Consider the following 24,750-nt stretch of genomic DNA (forward strand, 5'->3'; position numbering starts at 1 on the left):
TCCTGTGGGCGGGGTCAATGCCTTCACAGGAAAATAATCTCTTACTGTGGAAGGTCAGGTTACTTTCTGCACCAGATCTCAGTGAATCTCTGCAGAGCATCAAATCTCAGTGCATCCCTGCAGAGCATCAAATCTCAGTGCATCCTTGCAGAGCACCAAATCTCAGTGACTCTCTGCAGAGCACCAGATCTCAGTGAATCTCTGCAGCACACCAAATCTCAGTGACTCTCTGCAGAGCACCGCATCTCAGTGAATCTCTGCAGAGCACCAAATCTCAGTGACTCTCTGCAGAGCACCAGATCTCAGTGAATCTCTGCAGAGCACCAAATCTCAGTGACTCTCTGCAGAGCACCGCATCTCAGTGAATCTCTGCAGAGCACCAAATCTCAGTACATCCCTGCAGCACACCAAATCTCAGTGACTCTCTGCAGAGCACCAAATCTCAGTGACTCTCTGCAGAGCACCGCATCTCAGTGAATCTCTGCAGAGCACCAAATCTCAGTACATCCCTGCAGCACACCAAATCTCAGTGACTCTCTGCAGAGCACCAAATCTCAGTGAATCTCTGCAGAGCACCAAATCTCAGTGCATCCCTGCAGCACACCAAATCTCAGTGAATCTCTGCAGAGCACCAAATCTCAGGAGTTGCCAGGATGTCGACGGAGATAACCGTTATGAAGCTCTGTACTCTATACAGTGCTATAGAACATAGGTTCTCAACGTGTGGTACGCGTACCCCAGGGGGTACTTCTGAGGGTTCTAGGGGGTACTCGGGCTTGATATAGTGAACAAAAAATAACAAATTTAGAGTTTTAGAAAATGATACATCTTATTTAAACAGCACCAAATTAGTATTTTAGCTAATTAAAAGCAATAGTAAATGCTTGGAAATTGTTTAGAACCAATTATAATGTACTACGATTAAATATATATTTGTCAAGGGGTACGTGTGATAATATTTACCATGCTAGGGGGTACTTGGTGAGTAGAGGGTTTTAAAAGGGGTACATACCAATAAAATGTTGAGAAACACTGCTATAGAAGATGTCAGTGCTATATAAATACACAATATTAATATGGTAGGACATTAGACTACAACTATGGTACGATTAGATTGTGAGCTCCTCTGAGGAAAGCCAGAAAAGGGGAACATACGAAAGAGGGGGATGCATAGGAGGAGGGGGGATAAAGAGGTAGAGACACAAGACAGAGAGCCCGGGGGAGGAGAAATGGCAGGAAGACCTCTCACCACGACTGCAGACATCACTATTGCTATGAGAAAATGTGCCAGGTGGAAGAACACAGTGGCACCCCTAGCTATGGCTTCACCCAGTGCTGGGAGCACCTGCAGCCCTCTGGTAGGTACACCACTGAGAGCACAACATCTCTATAAATCTCCGCAGAGCACCAAATCTCAGTGATCTCTGCAGAGCACCAAATCTCAGTGATCTCTGCAGAAACCAAATCTCAGTGATCTCTGCAGAACACCAAATCTCAGTGATCTCTGCAGAGCACCAAATCTCGGTGATCTCTGCAGAGCACCAAATCTCGGTGATCTCTGCAAAGCACCAAATCTCAGTGATCTCTGCAGAGCACCAACTTTCAGTGATCTCTGCAGAGCACCAAATCTCAGTGATCTCTGCAGAGCACCAAATCTCAGTGATCTCTGCAGAGCACCAACTTTCAGTGATCTCTGCAGAGCACCAAATCTCAGTGATCTCTGCAGAGCACCAAATCTCAGTGATCTCTGCAGAGCACCAAATCTCAGTGATCTCTGCAGAGCACCAAATCTCAGTGATCTCTGCAGAGCACCAAATCTCAGTGATCTCTGCAGAGCACCAAATCTCAGTGATCTCTGCAGAGCACCAAATCTCAGTGATCTCTGTAGAGCACCAAATCTCAGTGATCTCTGTAGAGCACCAAATCTCAGTGATCTCTGCAGAGCACCAAATCTCAGTGATCTCTGCAGAGCACCAACTTTCAGTGATCTCCGCAGAGCACCAAATCTCAGTGATCTCTGCAGAGCACCAAATCTCAGTGCATCCCTGCAGCAGCAGCAACACATCAAATTAAAACAATCTCTGTTCAGCACCACATCTCAGTAAACATCTACAAAGCACCAAATCCCTGCAGAGCACAAAATCTCAATGAATCTCTGTAGAGCACAAAATCTCAGTGATCTCTCCAGATACCTAATCTCAGTGAATCTCTGCAGAGCACCAAATCTCAGTGAATCTTTGCAGAGCAACAAATCTCAGTGAATCTTTGCAGAGCAACAAATCTCAGTGAATCTCTGCAGGGCACCAAATCTCAGTGAATCTCTGCAGGGCACCAAATCTTAGTGAATCTCTGCAGAGCACCAAATCTCAGCGAACCTCTGCAGAGCACCACATCTCAGTGAATCTCTGCAGAGCACCAAATTTCAGTGAATCTTTGCAGAGCACCAAATCTCAGCACCAAATCTCAGTGACTCTCTGCAGAACACCAAATCTCAGTGAATCTCTGCAGAGCACCGAATCTCAGTTAATCTCTGCAGAGCACCGAATCTCAGTGAATCTCTGCAGAGCACCAAATCCCAGTGAATCTCTGCAGAGCACCAAATCCCAGTGAATATCTGCAGAGCACCAAATCCCAGTGATCTCTGCAGAACACCAAATCTCAGTGAATCTCTGCAGAGCACTAAATCTCAGTGAATCTCTGCAGAGCACCAAATCTCAGTGATCTCTGCAGAGCACCAAATCTCAGTGCATCCCTGCAGCAGCAGCAGCACATCAACTTAAAACAATCTCTGTTCAGCACCACATCTTAGTAAACATCTACAAAGCACCAAATCCCTGCAGAGCACACAATCTCAATGAATCTCTGTAGAGCACAAAATCTCAGTGATCTCTCCAGATACCTAATCTCAGTGATTCTCTGCAGGGCACCAAATCTCAGTGAATCTCTGCAGAGCACCAAATCTCAGTGATTTCTGCAGAGCACCAAATCTCAGTGATCTCTGCAGAGCACCAAATCTCAGTGATCTCTGCAGAGCACCAAATCTCAGTGATCTCTGCAGAGCACCAAATCTCAGTGATCTCTGCAGGGCACCAAATCTCAGTGAATCTCTGCAGAGCACCAAATCTCAGTGAATCTCTGCAGAGCACCAAATCTCAGTGAACCTCTGCAGAGCACCACATCTCAGTGAATCTATGCAGAGCACCAAATCTCAGTGAATCTCTGCAGAGCACCAGATCTCAGTGATCTCTGCAGAGCACCAAATCTCAATATATTTCAGTAGAGCACCAAACCCAATATAATCCCTTTATAGTAAACTCCAAGGGACCAGGAAAAGTAGCTTACTATATCAGAAGTTTCCTATATGAAAATTGGTCATACATTGTATATTTATACAGATATATATATATATATATATATATACACACACACACACACACACACACACACACACACACACACACACACACACTATATATATACAGCAAGGGAGGAAAGCTTATGCACAATCCATACATACAGTGCCATCTAGCATATACCATATGGGGGCTAGGGCCCTACAGCATGTTTACAGTACATACATACAATGTAATACTTGCAGTATAAACATGGAAAGTAACATGCTAGACAGGAGATGACATGTACATGTGACATACATTGATTTAGAATATAACATATGGGGGGGATCGACACACCATTTATACTATACAGCCCATACATACAAGGTGATATCTATAGTATACACATGGGAAGAATATGCTATACTGAGTATATAATGCTTATGTAATAACTATAGACATAGCATATAACATATGGGGTATCATAACCTCAATACAGTACATACATACCGACACAATACATACACACAAGTGATGGGTATAGTATATTTCACATATGGGGTAGTGTCACCATCGTGTATATATACAATGTATACATATAATGCGATGTTATAGCATACACACGGGAAGAACATGCTATGTTGAATAGATTATGCACAGGTAATATATAGATATAGCCTATAACATATGGATGAGGGTACCACAACATCTATACAGTCCACACACACAAAACATGATATGTACAGTACACACATGGGGAGACCACGCTATAGTCAGTATATCATGCACAGGTGATATATATGGATATAACAGAACAGCATATACCATATGGGGGGGGGGGGGGGTGTTCCACAGCATCTCTATACAGTCCATTCATACACAGATATGCGTAGTGCTGCACTCATGCTGTGTTAGTGAGAACACACACACACACACACACACACACACACACACCATACATACACACACACACACACACACACACACCATACATACATACACACACACACACACACACACACACCATACATACATACACACACACACACACACACACACACACACCATACATACATACACACACACACACACACACACACACACACACACACACACACACACACACACACACACACACACACACACACCATACACACCATACACACACACACACACACACACACACACACACACACACACACAGTGAATAGTACATATAACATATGGAGGAGGGAGTGATGGTACCACATCATCTATGCAGTCCATACATTCTATAACATATGTACAGAATGTCCATGGTAGGGCCATGCTGTAGTGGGTATATCATGCACAGGTATTCTATATGGATATAACATATGGAGAGGGGAGTAAGGGTACCACATCATGTATACAGTCCATACATACAATGTAAAATGTACAGTGTACACATGGAAAGGCCATGCTATAGTGCACAGGTTATATATATGGAGATAGGTGTAGTGCTGACCTGCTATAGCCTATGACAGTGTTACAGCACGCACAGGTTACAGGCACAGTGTATAGATATAACATATGGAAGGGGGGGGGGGGGGGGGGGTTAGCACATCCTCTATACAGTGCACACATACAGTGTAATATATATAATATGCACATGGTGAGACCATGCTATAGTGAGTGTATCATGCACAGGTAATATGGATATAAACGAACATCATATAACATATGGAGGGGTACCACATCATTCATACAGTCCATACATACACACATACACAATGCATATACACATGGAGATAGGTTGTGTAGTGCTGCACACAGGCTATGTAGTGGTATATACCTCACACACACAGGTTACAGGCACAGTGCATAGACATAACATATGCAAGGGAGGGAGTGATGGTACCACAGCATCCATACACACACATACAGTCCATACATACAGATACAGTCCACATACACATGGAGACAGGTCGGTGTAGTGCTGACCTATGTTAGTGGTATATCAACACAGGTGACAGACAGGCACAGTGTATAGACATAACATATGCAAGGGAGGGAGTGATGGTACCACAGCATCCATACACACACATACAGTCCATATTACATACAGATACAGTCCACATACACATGGAGACAGGTCGGTGTAGTGCTGACCTATGTTAGTGGTATATCACACACAGGTGACAGGCAGGCACAGTGTATAGATATAACATATGGCGGGGGCTTTTAGGACCATTGTAGTCCCTTACACACTCCAATGAGTTCTGGGTCACCATGAGCTTGCTGGTTAGTCTGTAACATATGGGGGGGAGGGGGGGTACCACATCATGTATACAGTCCATACATACATAGGAGGAGGAGGTCGGTGTAGTTCTGCACACAGGCTATGTTAGTGGTGTAACACACACACAGGTGACAGGCACAGTGTATAGACATAACATATGGAGGGGGGTACCACATCATCTATACAGCCCATACATACACACACACATAGGAGGAGGTCGGTGTAGTTCTGCACTCAGGCTATGTTAGTGGTGTATCTCACACACACAGGTGACAGGCACAGTGTATAGACATAACATATGGAGGGGGGTACCACATCATCTATACAGCCCATACATACACACACACATAGGAGGAGGTCGGTGTAGTTCTGCACTCAGGCTATGTTAGTGGTGTATCTCACACACACAGGTGACAGGCACAGTGTATAGACATAACATATGGAGGAGGGGGGTACCACATCATCTATACAGCCCATACATACACATATAGGTGGAGGTCGGTGTAGTTCTGCACTCAGGCTATGTTAGTGGTGTATCTCACACACACAGGTGACAGGCACAGTGTATAGACATAACATATGGAGGAGGGGGGTACCACATCATCTATACAGCCCATACATACACACATAGGAGGAGGTCGGTGTAGTTCTGCACTCAGGCTATGTTAGTGGTGTATCTCTCACACACACAGGTGACAGGCACAGTGTATATAGACATAACATATGGAGGAGGGGAGGGGGGTACCACATCATGTATACAGTCCATACATACATACATACACACATAGGAGGAGGTCGGTGTAGTTCTGCACTCAGGCTATGTTAGTGGTATATCTCACACACACAGGTGACAGGCACAATGTATAGACACGACATATGGAGGAGGGGAGGGGAGGGGGGTACCACATAATGCATACAGTCCATACATACATACATAGGATGAGGAGGTCGGTGTAGTTCTGCACTCAGGCTATGTAGTGGTATATCTCACACACAGGTGACAGGTACAGTGTATAGACATAACATATGGAGGAGGGGGTCACACAGGATGCTGCACACACAGCGCTGGCAGAGTCCCTCCTGTACACACAGCACACTATATACACTATACACACACACTGTATGCGGGGGGAGGGCGGTGCGCCCGGCAGGGGGCGGGGATCTCACCTCTCCAGCGCTCTCAGGTCCCGTTACCTGCGGCGCGCTCTGGGATCTGTCGGGCACCGGCCGGGGACGCGCACTCCCTCTTCCTGCCAGCCTCGGCGGCGCGCTCCCGCCGCGCTTGCCTACAGACCCGCCCACCGCTCTGCCGCGTCACCCGCCCCTCCCCGGCGCCGCCCCCGCCATCTTCCTGCCTGGCAGCGCCGTGCGCGAGAGGAGAGAGAGGGGCGCCCCCGCGTGGCTGGACAGAGCCTTCCTCACAGCCCTGCCGGGCGGAGCAGTGCTTTTCAGCGCTGCTAGCTTTGGGCGCAGCCAGCGCCGCCATAGACTGTAATAGGAATCAGTCTATAGCGGCGCTCAGTGAGGAAGGTCGGCTCCGTCAGAAGACGGAGCCGAAGTTGTTTAAAAAACACAATAATTCGGCCTCCAGCGATCGCTGGAAGCCGAATTATTTCATTCCCCCACTATCCATGGCGGCCTGGAGGGGGAATAGTAATTAAAACGCCCCGGACTTGTGCAGAAGCAGGACCAGCCATTTAACAGCTGGATCCTGCGCCCAAGTCTACCAGCGCCGTATTCAAATGTACGCCTGCCGGGGACCCCCCACCACCACACACAGCCTGACAGCGATCCCCACCTGACCACACACACAGGACAGCCAGGAGACCCCCCCACCACACACAGCTATAATGATAGGAATAATATAACATTACTGACTGCAGCTGCTACAGTTGTACTATATTCATTATAGAAGTCATAATAACACTACTAACAGCAGCAACAAAAGCACCCACCATACAGGCGACAGGTGGCCATACGTCTATCAGCTCATCGACCATCCGATTACATAATTGTTATCGAATCACGTGAAAATCAGTGCCGCCAAGAGCGCCCCGATCAATGATGCGGCCGATTTAAAGGCTGAAATTGGTAGCATGTATCGATCAGACATGCTGTAATGTTGGGCATACACGGGTCGATCCAGCGGGCGATTAGCCGCCGGATCGACTCCCGCCGCGTCCCTGCTCGTGCGCGCGGATCGATTCCCAGTCGTCCCCGCCGGCGCTCCTTATCAGCCTCTCGATTTCCCGCTATTGTCCGCTGGCGGGGATTGAGCGGGGAATCTATCCGGCAGGTCATCGGACCTGTCGGGTATTATCAATCGAGCCATCAGCGGCTTGATTGATAAGCAAAAGAAAGTCCGTGTATGCCCAGCATAAGATGTCGGGCTGTTGTGGTCAATCGGGTGTGCGGTGGTAACGGTGTGCAATATCGGGATGAGCGCTGAATGAGATGGACCCCCAGCACTTTCCCCCCAAATGTGGCTCCCCCTCCGTACAGTACCTGTCCATGACTGCCACTGGCTCCATGCTCCGCCCGCAATCTGCATACACACGCTCTACATGGTTGCCGGAGTGACGTCACACGCACCCATGTATACACCGGCAACCATGTGGGGCACATGTATGCTGATTGCAGACGGAGCCAGTGGCAGTCACAGACAGGTAAAGTATACTGTACGGGGGGGGGGGGACATTTTACATTAGGGGCAGCGCCTGGCCAAGTCCGATTCCCGATCAATTTCAGCATGAAAACTCTCGGTAATCAGCCTTGTGGCACCACATCCATCGCTGCCCCCTAGTGTAAATGTGCCCCCCACCCTCCCCCCAGGCATAAATGGAGGAAGATGGATGGGCACTGTGGCGGGCAACAGGGGACAGGTGAAGTATAAATTCATGCACAGGGGAGCACATTTACATTAGGGTGGACAGTGCCAGGGGTTCCATTGCATTTGTCGCACATCCTGAAATTGCACGGCGTTAGCACCGTGCACCCAGTCAAGCACGCCGGCCCAAGATTTACCAGCATCTCTGACCAATACATGTGACCAATTTCAGCACTCTTGGCGGCACGATTTTCATCCGATTTGACAATCATTATGGAATCAGACGGTCAATCAGCCGCCAAGTCGAGTAATGTATGAGCACCTTTAAGTACGGCTCACACAGGCATCCCGCGCTGTTCAATCACGACCGCGGCGCTTGTCAATATATGCTCTGTCCATTCAAATGAAAGGATAGTGCTGGCACCATCGTTTACCATCAACACAAATGCCGCGTTCCAATCCTGATACTTCTCGCTGTCTGAAGCGATTGTGGAAGCTACATATAGCTTCCAGGATCGCTAAGTGCCACACCTCCAAGTCTCCCTGCAGGGTTCAAAAAACGAGGCATGCCAGGAAACGCCGCCGAAAGCTGCCAAATGCTTTTCTGCAGGCTTGCGGGACACCCGTGTGAACCTGGCCTAAAGCTACGTACACACGTGAGATAAAACAACATATGGTTACTTATGGTTAAAAAGTTTACAAAAGCCCTCCTAAGGTAGGGACAAAAGATATTTGTCTCTCAGTCTAAATATTATCTTCAAACAGTCGTTAACCACTTTCGGTTTCGGGTTTTCATCTCTAAGGTGACAATTTTGGCATTTCAGCTGTCGCATTGTTTTTTCTAGGACTATCTAGGCTTTCTTTTAGGAAATATTTTTTTCTAAAAATGTTTTTAGTTTATAGGGCTTTTATATGGGGAAAATAGGTGTAAATGCAGAAAATACACATTCTTTCATATTTTACCCTTAATTTTCAGAACGGGTTTGATTTACTAAACCGTGCTATGATACATATCACACCTTATCAAAGATATCACACCTTATCAAAGATAACGCGCCTTACCGGAGTAGTATAGCGAGCGCTACAAACATTTGCCTGCTAATTGCCAATGGCACTTGTCCTGCCCTGAGCCCCTGCGGGTTCATAGTGCTCGCTATGCTACTCTGATAAGGCATGTCAACTTTGATAAGGTGTGCTATCTTTGATAAGGTGTGATATATTTGATAAAGTGTGCTATCTTTGATAAGGTGTGCTATCTTTGATAAGGTGTGCTATCTTTGATAAGATGTGATATCTTTGATAAGATGTGATATCTTTGATAAGGTGTGCTATCTTTGATAAGGTGTGCTATCTTTGATAAGATGTGCTATCTTTGATAAGGTGTGCTATCTTTGATAAGGTGTGCTATCTTTGATAAGATGTGATATCTTTGATAAGATGTGATATCTTTGATAAGGTGTGCTATCTTTGATAAGGTGTGCTATCTTTGATAAGATGTGCTATCTTTGATAAGGTGTGCTATCTTTGATAAGGTGTGCTATCTTTGATAAGGTGTGCTATCTTTGATAAAATGTGATATCTTTGATAAGATGTGCTATCTTTGATAAGGTGTGCTATCTTTGATAAGGTGTGCTATCTTTGATAAGGTGTGCTATCTTTGATAAGGTGTGCTATCTTTGATAAGATGTGATATCTTTGATAAGGTTTGCTATCTTTGATAAGGTGTGCTATCTTTGATAAGGTGTGCTATCTTTGATAAGGTGTGCTATCTTTGATAAGATGTGATATCTTTGATAAGATGTGATATCTTTGATAAGGTGTGCTATCTTTGATAAGGTGTGCTATCTTTGATAAGATGTGCTATCTTTGATAAGGTGTGCTATCTTTGATAAGGTGTGCTATCTTTGATAAGATGTGATATCTTTGATAAGATGTGATATCTTTGATAAGGTGTGCTATCTTTGATAAGGTGTGCTATCTTTGATAAGATGTGCTATCTTTGATAAGGTGTGCTATCTTTGATAAGGTGTGCTATCTTTGATAAGGTGTGCTATCTTTGATAAAATGTGATATCTTTGATAAGATGTGCTATCTTTGATAAGGTGTGCTATCTTTGATAAGGTGTGCTATCTTTGATAAGGTGTGCTATCTTTGATAAGGTGTGCTATCTTTGATAAGATGTGATATCTTTGATAAGGTTTGCTATCTTTGATAAGGTGTGCTATCTTTGATAAGGTGTGCTATCTTTGATAAGGTGTGCTATCTTTGATAAGATGTGATATCTTTGATAAGGTGTGCTATCTTTGATAAGGTGTGCTATCTTTGATAAGATGTGCTATCTTTGATAAGGTGTGCTATCTTTGATAAGATGTGCTATCTTTGATAAGGTGTGCTATCTTTGATAAGGTGTGCTATCTTTGATAAGGTGTGATATCTTTGATAAGGTGTGCTATCTTTGATAAGATGTGATATCTTTGATAAGATGTGATATCTTTGATAAAGTGTGCTATCTTTGATAAGGTGTGATATCTTTGCTAAGGTGTGATATCTTTGATAAGTTGTGCTATCTTTGATAAGGTGTGATATCTTTGATAAGGTGTGCTATCTTTAATAAGGTGTGATATCTTTGATAAGGGGGTCGATTGACTAAAGCGTGATAACTGCTATCACAGCAGTTATCACGTGATCTGCCACGCGCATACCTTATCGCGCATGAAAAAGGTTACTCCGCGGGATAAGCGGAGGTTTGCACGAGATCATATGGGCTCTTCACATGAAAAGCGCATGTGATCGCGTGCAAACCTTCGCTTATCACTCGGAGTAACCTTTTCCGCGCGGCAGATCGCGTGATAACTGCTGTGATAGCAGTTATCACACTTTAGTGAACCCCAAGGTGTGATATCTTTGATAAGGTGTGATATTTGTCATAGCACGGTTTAGTGAATCAACCCCCACAAGTGCCACCATTATAAAACAACTCAAAATATATTATTTGGCTCGTCCCGGTTAAAACAATACCATACATGACATACTTCATCACTAGTAGGGCAGATAGCCGACAGTTATCGCCAGCCTGTGTGTCTGTAGCGATTGCATGGGATAGCTATGGCACATAGTTTACAGACCCCAATGCCGTACAGATGCATTGCTAGGCAACAGCTGCCACTGGGCCTGCGCGCACCGCCGATTCCCGGGGGTCCCAGGAAGCGTTTGATCGCCTCACCTGAGGAGGACGGAGGAAACATCATTAGGACCCAGAGGCTCCCCCCTCCCGAGGTAAGTACCCCCTAGGGGTACTTTTTTCCCTTCAGGTACACTTTACTACTAAGTTAGGAGGTAAAGGATACCCGATGTGACATGATGAGATAGACATGGGTATGTACAGTGCCTAGCACACAAATAACTAGGCTGTGTTCCTTTTTTTCTTTCTCTGTCTGAAAAAGTTAAATATCAGGTATGTAAGTGTCTGACTCAGTCCTGACTCAGACAGGAAGTGACTACAGTGTGACCCTCACTGATAAAATATTTCCCATTTTATATCTTTCTTGCTCTCAGAAGCCATTTTCTGCTAGGGAAGTGTTTTATAGTTGGAATTTCTTATCAGTGAGGGTCTCACTGTAGTCACTTCCTGTCTGAGTCAAGACTGAGTAAGCCACTTACATACCTGATATTTAACTCTTTCAGGCAGAAAAAGAAAAAAAGGAACACAGCGTAGTTATTTGTGTGCTAGGCACTGTACATACACATGTCTATCTCATGATCTCACATGTCACTTCCAGTATCCTTTAACATTTCACTGCAGGAGAGGGGGGGGGGGGGACAATTTATTTTTTATTTTTCAATGTTAAAAAAAATTAACTGCCAAACTTTTTTTTTCATGAATGATTGCTGCTATTGGCTATAGTAACAATCACAACCTAATTCAGTGTGTGAACAAAAGTTCATGTACCCCAATCAGAGCACCGCAGGGACTCGTTAAACGTGTGCGATCGTGCTGCGTTTTTTTGTTTTTTTTTTGTTTTTATTTCATAATTCAATTAAAACAATATAGCATAGTTTAACAGTAGAATGGACTTGTACAGTCAAATGTGATGAGGGTTGAGGATATTTACCCCTGTATAATGAGTTAACTATTTACAGAAAATATCCTTCTCTCACACTGCCTGGTCCCCTGAACAAAGTCAGACAAGCATAAATGCTTTCTGATGCTTTCTGATTAAGTTAGACAATGAATAAAGTAGTTATGAATAAAATGCAGAGTCAGCTCTCAGAGTAAAATAAGTGTACTTTAGGAACGTATAATTTCTAAATGAATAATAATTCTTATGCACAAAAGCAAATATGATAACCGTATGGCATAGAAAAAGTAGGAAAACATGTTTTTATTGAATATTATGTCAGGGTTTTATACCGCTTTAAGTGCTGAGCAGTCCTGGTACATCCAAGAACCTACAGCAACACTGAACTTGACGTACGAAGTACATCCAAATGGTTAACCATCTTGGCGTTATGATTCTTTCCGGATTTTAGGGTCCAAAAGCGGTAAAATTTGTTGCACCCTTTCAGACCCTAAAACCTGGAACAAATCATGCTGCCAGGGAGATCTGCACAGCCCCAGCAATCACTCACCTCCCTGGCTCCAGCGCTGCAGTTATAACTCCATCCTCCGGGTGGCGCTGCAACTCTAAAGTGAGATTGCCGGCTGTCGTCATGACAACAGCCGTGATCTCACCAGGAGGAAGCAGAGCCCCGGAGGAGAGGAAGAAGAAAGGCGGCCGACGTCGGGATCCCCCGGGAGGTATGTACAATCGCCCACTGCCCGCTATACTCTGCACACAGCCTCCGGCGGCTACCCCGAGCAGAGGTCGGGATTACCACTCTGAGCTGCGGTTTTCTGCCCCGACCCTAGCTCGGGATTACTGACAAGGAGGTTAAACAAGGTGTGTATGAGATTGCCAGATACTTGTTAAAGGATACCCGAGCCGAACAGGTATGGAGGCTACAGAGATGTGTCTGCATCTGTACCGTGTGAAATCTTTACCTTTTCTCAAAATAGATCATCAGCGGGAGTGGGGGGGGGGGGTCTGTATGGCTGATAATGTAGTGAAACCCCTCCCACAGTATGATGTCATGACCATGGTTCTGAAAGTTCGCTGTCTGTGAACCTCACTGCATTGTGGGAAATAACAGCTGTTTCCAACTGCCAATCAAGCAATATCTCCCTCTGTGCATAGAACTCTCAGTAACAAACATTCCGTAGAAATCACCTGGTAGAAATGAAAAAAAAATCAAAATGTAAATCGGAGAGGAAAGATTTTATAATAGGCAACCACTGACTAAATAATCTATAATATTGTAAAAAAAATAAGCAATTTTACACATTGTTATTTTCACTACAGGTCCTCTTTAAAGTGGACCTGAACTCTAGAACAGGACAGAAGGAAAACATAGAGAAACGCACCCTGTATGTATTTAGAGAGTTTAGCCTGTCTAATCACAAGTTGTAATTTGATCTCTCCCCTGTGCCACCTGACTGCCACAGCAGATAAGCGCATTTGAAAGCACAGGATGTTAATATGTCTGCTTCCATGAAAGCAGGAAGTGGAAACAGTGCAGATTTATTGCAGGATTTGTATCAGCTGTAACAAAGAAATGTTTTCCTGTAAAGGTTATTATGCTGTTGATTATTTTTTAGGGCAGAGAAGAAGTTGTGAGTTCAGGTCCGCTTCAAACACCAGGGATAAATCACATGTTCAGAGCCTCCATTCCCAGTGAATTTCTGCTGCAAATGCTTTGGAGAAGTGACAGTCGGTAACAAATCTCTGTATGAACAGCAATCAGACGCTAAATTGCCTCGCAACTATCACTCCCCGGACAGCATTTCCTGCAGGAAAACAACAGCCATTTATGTCTGACACGCTGGTACTCTTTGTAGCCGGATAGTTATAAATAATAATAGTAGTGGTGATCACATCAGTAATAATACTACTAATAATAAGAACAATAATATAAATATACAGCTGCTACTATTAGTAACCAAGAACAATTATTTAAGTAATGAATACTACCAACAATACAGTCATTATAAAATAACAATCTGTAAAATAAAGAGAAGTCGGATTTTCATGCTAACGACTGCAGTAACAATTGATATGCCCCCACGCACATGACCTTCTTTTGTCCTCCTCACCTTCACCTCTACAAGATTTCTCACGTGCTTCACCCCTCCTCTGGAATCCTCTGACTGCCGGAGCACATCAGTCGCTCCCCAATCTTTGATATCTTTAACCTATTTTGGTTCCTGGACGTAGTTTCTACGTCCAGGAACCATGCGCGCTCCCGCGGCCGATCGTGCGCGTGCACGCGCACTCCCGGCCGCGGATTCGGTAGCCAAGGAATCAATGTATCGGGCTATGGTGCCCGATCACTGATTCCTCTCCCCCGCTGAAAAAGCGACAGCTTCTCTCGGAAGCTGTGCTTTTTCTGGCTGTCTCCTTCCCGATGCGTCACTCTAAGCGTGTGTTACGCTTAGAGTGACGTCATGTAAACAAACTCATGGCCGCCATCTTGTGGCCAAAAAGTAATACTACACCTGAAAAAAAAAATTACAAAAAATTAACACACATTTACATTATAAATCTATTCTTTACCTCCCACCCTCCCAAAACTACCCAAATAAAATGTTTACTATAAAAAAAAAAACCATTACAATAAAAAAAAAAAAAAACATGTAAATATTTACCTAAGGGTCTAAACTTTTTAAATATCAATGTAAAGATGAAATATTTCTTTATTTTTTTTATTTTAAACTTGTAAATAGTGATAGATGCAAAATGGAAAAAATGCACCTTTATTTCCAAATAAAATATTGTCACCATACATTGTGATAGGGGCATAATTTTAACGGTGTAACAACCGGGACATATGGGCAAATACAATACGTGAGTTTTAATTATGGAGGCATGTATTATTTTAAAACTATAATGGCTGAAAACTGAGAAATAATGAATTTTTCCATTTTTTTCCTATTCTTCCTCTTAAAATGCATTTACAGTAAAGTGGCTCTTAGCAAAATGTACCCCCCAAAGAAAGCCTAATTGGTGGCGGAAAAAACAAGATATAGATCAGTGCATTGTGATAAGTAGTGATAAAGTTATAGGCTAATGAATGGGAGGTGAACATTTCTCACGTGAAAACCACGGAACCTGAATGGGTTAAAGAGGACCTCCAGTGAATATAATGTAATAAAAAAGTGCTTCATTTTTACAATAATTATGTATAAATGATTTAGTCAGTGTTTGCCCATTGTAAAATCTTTTAAATCCCTGATTTACATTCTGACATTTATCACATGGTGACATTTTTACTGTTGGCAGGTGATGTAGCTGCTGCATGCTTTTTTGGCAGTTGGAAACAGCTGTAAACAGCTATTTCCCACAATGCAACAAGATTCGCAGACAGGAAACTGCCAGGAGTATGTACTCAGAATTTCTTTGTGGAAGGGGTTTCACCACAATATCAGCCATACAGAGCCCCCTGATGGTCGGTTTGTGAAAAGGAATAGATTTCTCATGTAAAAGGGGGTATCAGCTAGTGATTGGGATAAAGTTCAATTCTTGGTCGGAGTTTCTCTTTAAACGTGCCCTTAAAACTCATCTTTTCAATCGAGCATATGCTCTACGTTAGGCCAGTTCACCTGTAATCTCTTGCCAAGTTGTACTTCCTACCAGATAACCTAAAACACACTGCCTCTAGGTATAAATATTGCATACTACCCCACCTCTTGTTCCACCCCATTCCTATACATTGTAAGCATGCATGGGCAGAGCTCTCTCACCCTTTTGTGTCTTGGAATTTGTTACACATTTATTCATATTAATTTTGTCACTGAAATGACCAATTCTGTACTTTGTGTTGATTCTGTATTTTGTACCAACTCTGTATTTTATATATTGGTGTATGCCACTGTCTGTATTGTTATGTACCCCATGTGTGTTTCATACTTTGTACAGCGCCACCCAGTATGTTGGCGCTTTATAGATCTATAATGCTAATAATAATAATAATAATATGCATATACACTGCTTGTCCCACAAAAATAAGGTCACACAAACTAATATCGTGTTTGTTGGGTAAATTATAGCCTTTGTTTTTTATTCATAGTCATCAATGGGAAGAAATACAAACACAAAAAAACCCCACACATGTGCAAAATAAATGAGATTCAAGAGCTGACGCAAGTTTGCAAATGTGACACCGTAATGTGAAAGAGCCCAGCGAGGACTGTCCTCTGCAGGGATCAGAAGCCCAAGAGCACCAGTCTGGGGGTGTGTTCTGTACAGACGCATCGCTAGCCTGTACACTAGCGTTGCATTCTGGTGCTACGGAGGAGAGGCGTAGATGGCATGGCACACGATAAAGCAGCATGGAAAGAAAGGCAAAGAGAGATTCAGATAAAATGGGGCCATAGCTAGGAAAGAAGTCTTGGTCCTCCCTTACTGGCCACCAGGATTTTTTTGGTTAAAGTTTGGTGGGGGGTTGTTTGGTCAGCCAGGCCCCTGGGCACTCGCCAGGCCCTAGACATCATCCCAAGTTGCCATGTGAATGAGCCGGTTCTGAGGGAGGGGTAAAGAAGGTATCAATGGTCCTGGCTGGTGATCAGACAAAATTAGAATTAGGCCTTTTTCACATTATAAATCGCCAGCCCTGTCGCAAGAGTTTTTTCAAATCGCTTTTCCCTGCACCTTGCGTTTAGTAGGGCTTTTCTAAGCACTTTTGATGAGAGATTAAGATTCTCACTTCTTAACGTCAAGTGAAGTATTTTAGCCGGAAATGAATAAACACATTGGGCCTGATTCACAAAGCGTAGGGATGCTCATTCGGATTCCGCGGAAATGCAATTTCCGAAATTCCGATCGGAAATTGCATTTCCGCATCGGAATGCGGAAATCGGTAATGCAAGTGCCGTAGTGTCTAGGAATCACGGGGGCTTTGCTATTAACCGCTAAAGTCGGCGGATTTTTACTGTAATGTACAATGCAGAAAATAGGCAGATGCAGATTTTCTGCATTTCACATTACAGTAAAAATCCGCCAACTGTAGCGGTTAATAGCAAAGCTCCCGTAAGTCCTAGAAACACCAAATTTTCAGTGTTTATTAAACAGAATCTTCTGAACAAGATGCAAAAAAAGTTTTCAAAAAGACCTTATAGTTTTTGAGAAAATCAATGTTAAAGTCAGGCGGAATTTCCGCGATTTCTGGCGGAAATTCCGCATTGGAATGCGGAAATTGGTAGCGGAAAGTGGAATCGGTAATTGGTACATGACAGAATGCGGATTTACCGCGGAATCGGAAATTGGCATTTCCGACCATCCCTAAGGCGGTGATAACTCAGTTATCACGCCTAAAAGACTTTAGGCGTGATAACCTTTGCACCGCTGAGTTAGCACCGCTTTGTGCTGGTTATCGCGCGCAAAGCAATCGCACAATTCTGCGTGCAGCGCCCATAGGGTTTAATGGGAGCATCGCGCGCACTGCACCGTGCGCGTGGGAATTTCGCGCGAGTTTCATTTTATCATGCCTAAACTGAGCGTAGGCGTAATAGAGGGCTTTTCACAGGCGTGCAAACACTTTGCACCGCTTTGTGAATCAGGCCCAATGTATTATTCATAAAAGCGCTCTGGAAATCGCTATACAAAACGCTTTTTCAAGTGCTTAGCGATTTCCCTATACCTTGAATTGAGCCAAAGCGCTCAGAAAATGGTACATGTAGTGCATTTGCTATTTCAAAGAAATCGAAACGCTCACATGTGAACACGCTCATAGGAAACCATTACACGAGCACTTTTAGGGCGATTTCTAAAATCGCCAGCGCTTAAAAAAATCTGCAAACGCTCATAGTGTGAACAAACCCTTACAGTGTTTTATAGTATTTTGTGCTCCATCTTTTGACGGTGCCCAAATGACTCACTGTACCATAGTCGTAATTCCTATTATGGCCTATGGTAGCGCCGGCTGCTCCCAAATCTCCGGGGCTGTTTTTACAGCACTCCAGATGGACACGCTAGGTAGGGCTGTATTCAGTAGAGAGTACCTGTGTGGCAGGGGGTGGGTAGGCCAGTTTGAAGAGGTGGGTTTTGAAGGCTTGCATGAATGTGTTGAAGGACGGGGCAAGTCTGATGAGTGGTGGAAGGGACTTCCAGAGGGTGGGGGCAGCTCTTGAGAAATCCTGCAAGCGCGCATGGGAGTGGGATCTGCAAGAAATTCGTCAGAGGTGGCCCCGGTCATGTGTATAAGGCTTAAATTAAGTCATGAGTCTGAGGATCCTATTACAATCAGTGCTACGTTCCCACATGTATCAGGCTGGACGATTTACTCAGAATCGCTTCTGAATCTTAAAAAAAAAAAAAAAGCGAGTCACACCTCTGGGCGTTCCGCAGCGTATTCTGCTGAGATTCGCTTTGATGGTCCCGTCGTCTGGAGCCGCAGCGGCCCGCAGAACAGATTGCCGTCTCCGCTAATCATTTTGCATTCTCGCACCCCGCAGCGCGTTCCAAGCCCGGCGCATCAGCTCCTTTCATAGCGACCGCGTGCAATTATTTCCTGCGAGCACAAAGTCGCTGTCATGTCTTATTGTGCGGATAATTAATGGTAATTCTTTTAACAGGCGTCTTAAGTGCTGAGATAAGCCGCAGAGCCATTATTATCGTCTTGCTGTAGGACGTTCTGCGCTCGCCTGTCTTCATAGTGTGTCGTGTGGATGTCCCCCGCCGCTGACAGAGGTCACGGGGGTCAGAGGACGGGGTGACACCACAATGTGCTGATTATTCTATAATATTATCGTTACTCGCAAGATCCAGGTGGGGAAAACATGATGCAATCAGCAGAGAGGAAACAGAAAACAGCTCGTTACAGATAAAGCCCTAAAAGGGACATTCCAAATTATATATATATATATATATATATATATATATATATATATATATATATATATATATATATATATATATATATATATATATATATATATATATATATATATATATATATATATATATATATAATGTGGCATAGTTTCTCACAAGTTATTTTGTCATTTATACCCAACTTCATTAAGAAAAAAAATAGGGGGATCAACTGAAACTGCCCATCCTGCCCTCCCATCCAGCTGTCTATGGTACATGGGCGGAGCTAGGCTGATCACCAACAAGGGAGCATAAAGAGCTGGATGGGGAAATACAGACAAATTGGTTCAAAGTGGACCTGAACTCTCTTGCACTGGACAGAAGAAAACCCAGAGAAATGTACCCTGTATATATTTAGAGAGTTTAGCCTGTCTAACTCCCCCTCATCTGTGACTAATCACAAGTTGTAATTTGATCCCTCGCCTGTGTCACTTGACTGTCATGACAGAGATGGCAGATAAGCTCATTTGAAAGCACAATATGTCTGCTTCCATGAAAGCAGGAAGTACACACCCTGCAGATATATTGTAGGATTCACATCAGCTGTAACAAAGATTTTTTTTCTTTTTTTGCTTGTATCTTTTAGAGCATAGCGGACGTTCTGAGTTCAGGTCCGCTATAATAACGGTATTCACACTAATATTGTACATTGAGGTACTGTCAAAAGTTGCGTTCGATAGCCATCGCTTCTAGGGATGGTCGGAAATGCAGATTTCCAATCCCAACAAAATTTCCTCTTTCCGAAAAAGATTTTCACATATTTCCAAAGAATGTTATATTTGTTTTGTCAATAAAGTTAGTTGTAAAAAAAAAATGAGAAAAAATGTGTGGAATCTGCCATTTTTCGTGGATGTACTGGTGGCAACTGCGGTAAACTTCTGCATTCCCTGACTGGGCTGATACTTCCGAAATCTTCTGATTGGCCTAAAACTACCACAGTAAGACTCTAATTCCTCTGAAGACTTCTACATTCTCTGATTGGTCTAAAATTACTGAAGTCTCCTGATTGGCCTAAAATTACCTTGGTAATCCCATTTCCACTGAAACGTTCTGCATTCTCAGATTGCTCTACAATTACTGCGGTATTCCGATTTCGGCGGAAATATTCTGCATTCTCTGATTAAAATTATCGAGTTGCAGTAATGCGGCATTTCCGCCGATTTCCGCATACCGATTTCTGCCGTAGTAAGCCCTATTCTGATCGGAAACTCAAATATCAGCATTTCTATGGAAATTTTCCGACCATCCCTTATTGTTTCTGGCATCTTTGGGCCATCTGGCTTAACGTGGCCACACACCATACAATTTTTAAAATATCTGTTCAATTTAAGAATTGCAATCAATTTTTCTGACTGATTGTAACATTCCAAAAATCTGACCAGTGTACCACACACCTATGTTCAATCTTTCCCCAATTATGATAAAAATGATTGGAAACTCTGACAAAATTGCTAGGGTGTGTATATTAATTAATTGACAATCTAGCACACACCATACAATCTTTAGAAAGTTTGAAGAAAAATATCTGGCAGTCCGGATCGATCAACATCGAAGAAAACGGGAAATCCGATCGGATTTTTCAGTCGAATGAAAAAAAAGCTTTCGATTTTTTCGGGAGCTTTATCAAATTGCCGTAAAATTGGATCATTTTATTGTATCGTGTGTGGCCACCTTTACAGGTACATCAGGGCTCTGCAAATATGGGCAGGTGACAGGCGGCATTTTATTTGCACCTGCATGGTGCTGGTGGGCGGCAGAGGTGATGCTGAACTACTTCACAAGCACACAGTTCAGCCACTCTTCTGAAAGAGGCCTAACCTTTCACAATAGCTGTGTAATGATGCTGCATAGATTTATTTTACTAAATCTAGAAACTATACAAGGACATTGTTATTATTGATTTATAAAGCAGCAGCATGTTCCGTGGCGCTGTACAAATTAAGAAACAATCCTGGGGTACAAAATAATACAGACAATAATACCCCAGTATGCAAAATACAGAATTGGTAATTACAGTGTACAAAACTAATATGAATAAATGTGTAACACATTCCAAGACACAAAAGGGTGAGAGAGGCCTGCCCTTGTGAGCTTACAATCTAAAGGAATGGATGGAATAAGAAGTGCGGTTATATACAATATTCATACCTAGAGGCAGTGTGTTTTAGGTTATCTAGTAGGAGTGCAACTTGGCCAGAGGTCAAACGGTGAACTGGCCTAAGCTAGAGCGGATGCTTGATGGAAAAAGTGAGTTTTGAGAGAGCATTTAAAGATATCAAAGGTTGGGGAATGACGGATGTGTTTTGGAAGGGAATTCCAGAGGAGGGTGAGGCACGTGAGAAATCTTGTATACGTGAATGTGAGGAGGTAATTCTAGAGGAGGACAACAGAAGATCATGTACAAGTCTGAGATTTCGGTTGGGTTGGTATCTGGAAACTAGTGAGGAGATGTACAGGGGAGAAAGATTGTGGAGAGCTTTGTAAGTTAGAGTTAAGGTGGCCACACACCATACAATTTTAAATATCTGTTCAATTTAAGAATTGCAATCAATTTTTCTGACTGATTGTAACATTTCAAAAAAAAAAAAAAAAATGACCAATGTACCACATACCTATGTTCAATTTCGTCCCTAATTATGATAAAAATGATTGGAAAATAAGAGAAAATTGCTAGGGTGTGTATATTAATAAATTGACAATCTAACACACACCATACAATCTTTAGAAAGAGTGAAGAAAAATATCTGGCATTCCAGTTCGATTAAAATCTAAAAAATGGGAAATCCGATCGGATTTTTCAGTCGAATGAAAAAAAAGCTTTCGATTTTTTCTGGAGACCTGATCGTTTTTATCGACTTGCCGTAAAATAGGATCATTTTATTGTATCGTGTGTGGCCACCTTTATAAAACTGTTTCCGTGACAAATTCTGGTAGACTTGGGTCTCGTTAGTGAGCCTTTCTCCGTTATCCTCGGGGAGTATCACAGCGGGGTGTGTACAGGTGAGGGGTGAGATCAGGCGGGAATCGTACGGATCCGCCTTCCTGCACGAACGCGCATCCACCGCTCTAATGAATCGCCATAAATTGTTAGCTCAGATTGTTGTGGTTGTGCGCGCTCTGCACTGCTGGGTCGGTGGGGAGGTTATGTCTCCCCGGTGTGCTGTAACGCACTTTATTACCCGCGGTGAAGCCACCGACCCCCCCTGCTCTCGCCGCTCCCGCTGAGCCCTGGAGATGAGGTTTGCGTAAAACACATTAATGCTTAAATCAAAATACAGACGAAGCCGGAGATTATTGCTGATTTTCTCCGCAGGTCTGCTGGGTCAGCGACTTGACTTTCCACACTCTGTGCAATAAGCAAGCCTGAGAGTTTTCTGCACAAACTGCAAGACTGGAGGAAAAACTCAGAGAAGATTTAGGGAGGACAGGAGGACTGCTGGATGTATCCTGAGGCCGGTTTCAGACTGTGGATTGGCGGCAGCGGTGTGGTGCAGCTCAGGTGCCGCACAGCACTGCCAAAAACAGCAGGTCTTCAGGGATTACCGCGTTAGTACACAGTAATCCCCTTCTGACTCACATCCAAACAGAAAGTGACGCTCTCTTACGCTCACTCACTGTTTCGGAAATACGGACGTGCACGGAAGTGCATTGTGAAAATACGCTCCCGTGCATGCACTCTGCCACCGCCATCATTTCTTAAATTCCTGCGTTGTCATAGGCTTACATGACTCATGACACTAGACTCTCTCGCTGACGTGAACCTGTATGAGGATGTGCACAGCCAGGACCAGGCGCAGTGGACCGTCGACTGATCATCAGTCAGCAGAATCGAAACTAAACGGCGGCGGTGGAACAGAGGAACGTTCAGAGACGGTGCGGGCACAGGACAGCTGCTGGGGGCTGGTAGAAGCCCCAGGTAAGTGAAACTCTTTTTATTCACTACAATTTAGGTTCACTTTAAGACATGTAGATTTGGGCGAGACATTTAAAGGGAACCAGAGAGGAATGCTACGTTGAAATAGAAAAAAGATTGTATACATACCAGGGGCTTCCTCCAGCCCCATAAGCCTGAATCGCTCCCACGCCGCCATCCTCCACTTCCTGGATCCGCCGGTACCGGGCCCGTCATTTCCGGCGGACGCGGCCAATTGTCCGCATCACAGGGGCTCCCTCCATACCCGTACGCATGCGGTTGCGCAGTAGGCAGCCGCACGCGTACCTGTATGGAGGGAGCCCCCTGTGATGCGGACAATTGGCCGCGTCCGCCGGCCGACTTGCCGACTCGCGGCAATGACGGGACCCGGTGGCGGCAGATCCAGGCAGCAGAGGACGGCGGCGTAGGAGCGATCCAGGCGTATGGGGCTGGAGGAAGCCCCAGGTATGTATACAAGCTTTTCTTCGTCCTCTCTGGTTCCCTTTAATAAACACAATACAAACAAAAATGACACTGACGTGTAGCTTTTTTTTTAAATAGCCGTCAGTGTAAGATCAATACTGAGATCGTTTTAAAGAGAAACCGTATGTAATGAACTCACCTGTCAGCGGTTCCAGCGCCGGTTCAGTCGGCTCAGATGGCGGAGCGTGGCCGCGGGCTTCCTCCTCCGATCCGGCGGCATCCTCAGGCACCCCTGCGGCGGTGACTGAGAGTGCGCGTCTCTCCTGTGTCCCTGGGCGAGTGCGTGCGGCTCCCCGATGTCGGCAATGGTAGTGTCAGCTGACAGTTTAGATCAGCTGACACTCAGGCAGGGATGGATGCTGTGTGCTGATTGGCTCTGTGTTTGTGGCCGGCCACTGATTGGGGGAGTGATTGTATTTAAAACCTCTTGCTGCAGTCTCTCGTTACCCGTGATAGCAATCAGTACACTGGTATTGCTGGGCACCTTATCACTCCGTGATAAACATTGTATTTCCATGCGACTATCATTATTGTATTTCAATGCGACTGCGAGACTGACTTAGATTCGACTTTAGCCTGTTACCGACTCCAAATCTGCCTAGTCCTCTGTACTGCAGCCATCTGATCTAACGTGTATGACCCTAGCCTGTTACCGACTCCGATTCTGCCCAACACACTGTACTGCAGCCAGCTGATCTAACGTGTATGACCCTAGCCTGTTACCGACTCCGATTCTACCTAGCTCACCGTACTGCAGCCATCTGATCTAACGTGTATGACCCTAGCCTGTTATCGACTCCGATTCTACCTAGCTCACCGTACTGCAGCCATCTGATCTAACGTGTATGACCCTAGCCTGTTACCGACTCCGATTCTGCCTAGCCCACTGTACTACAGCCAGCTGATCTAAAGTGTATGACCCTAGCCTGTTACCGCCTCTAATTCTGCCTAGCTCACCGTACTGCAGC

General features: G+C 44.3%; 1 protein-coding gene across 10 annotated transcripts in view; it reads right to left on the minus strand.

Annotated features, from left to right (window-relative positions):
- The window catches only part of DTNB (dystrobrevin beta), a 289,602-nt gene that overhangs the window by 243,854 nt on the left and 20,998 nt on the right, over positions 1 to 24,750 (minus strand). The window contains exon 1 of one of the 10 annotated variants that reach the window (XM_068279904.1): positions 6,763 to 6,876. The exons of the other annotated variants lie outside the window; for them this stretch is intronic. The gene's annotated coding sequence lies outside the window, so the exon portion shown is untranslated. Of the gene's footprint in view, positions 1 to 6,762; positions 6,877 to 24,750 lie in introns of those variants that run through there. 10 annotated transcript variants of the gene reach the window in all.

Source organism: Hyperolius riggenbachi, chromosome 4 (genome assembly GCF_040937935.1).
Source record: "Hyperolius riggenbachi isolate aHypRig1 chromosome 4, aHypRig1.pri, whole genome shotgun sequence".
Taxonomy (NCBI): domain Eukaryota; kingdom Metazoa; phylum Chordata; class Amphibia; order Anura; family Hyperoliidae; genus Hyperolius; species Hyperolius riggenbachi.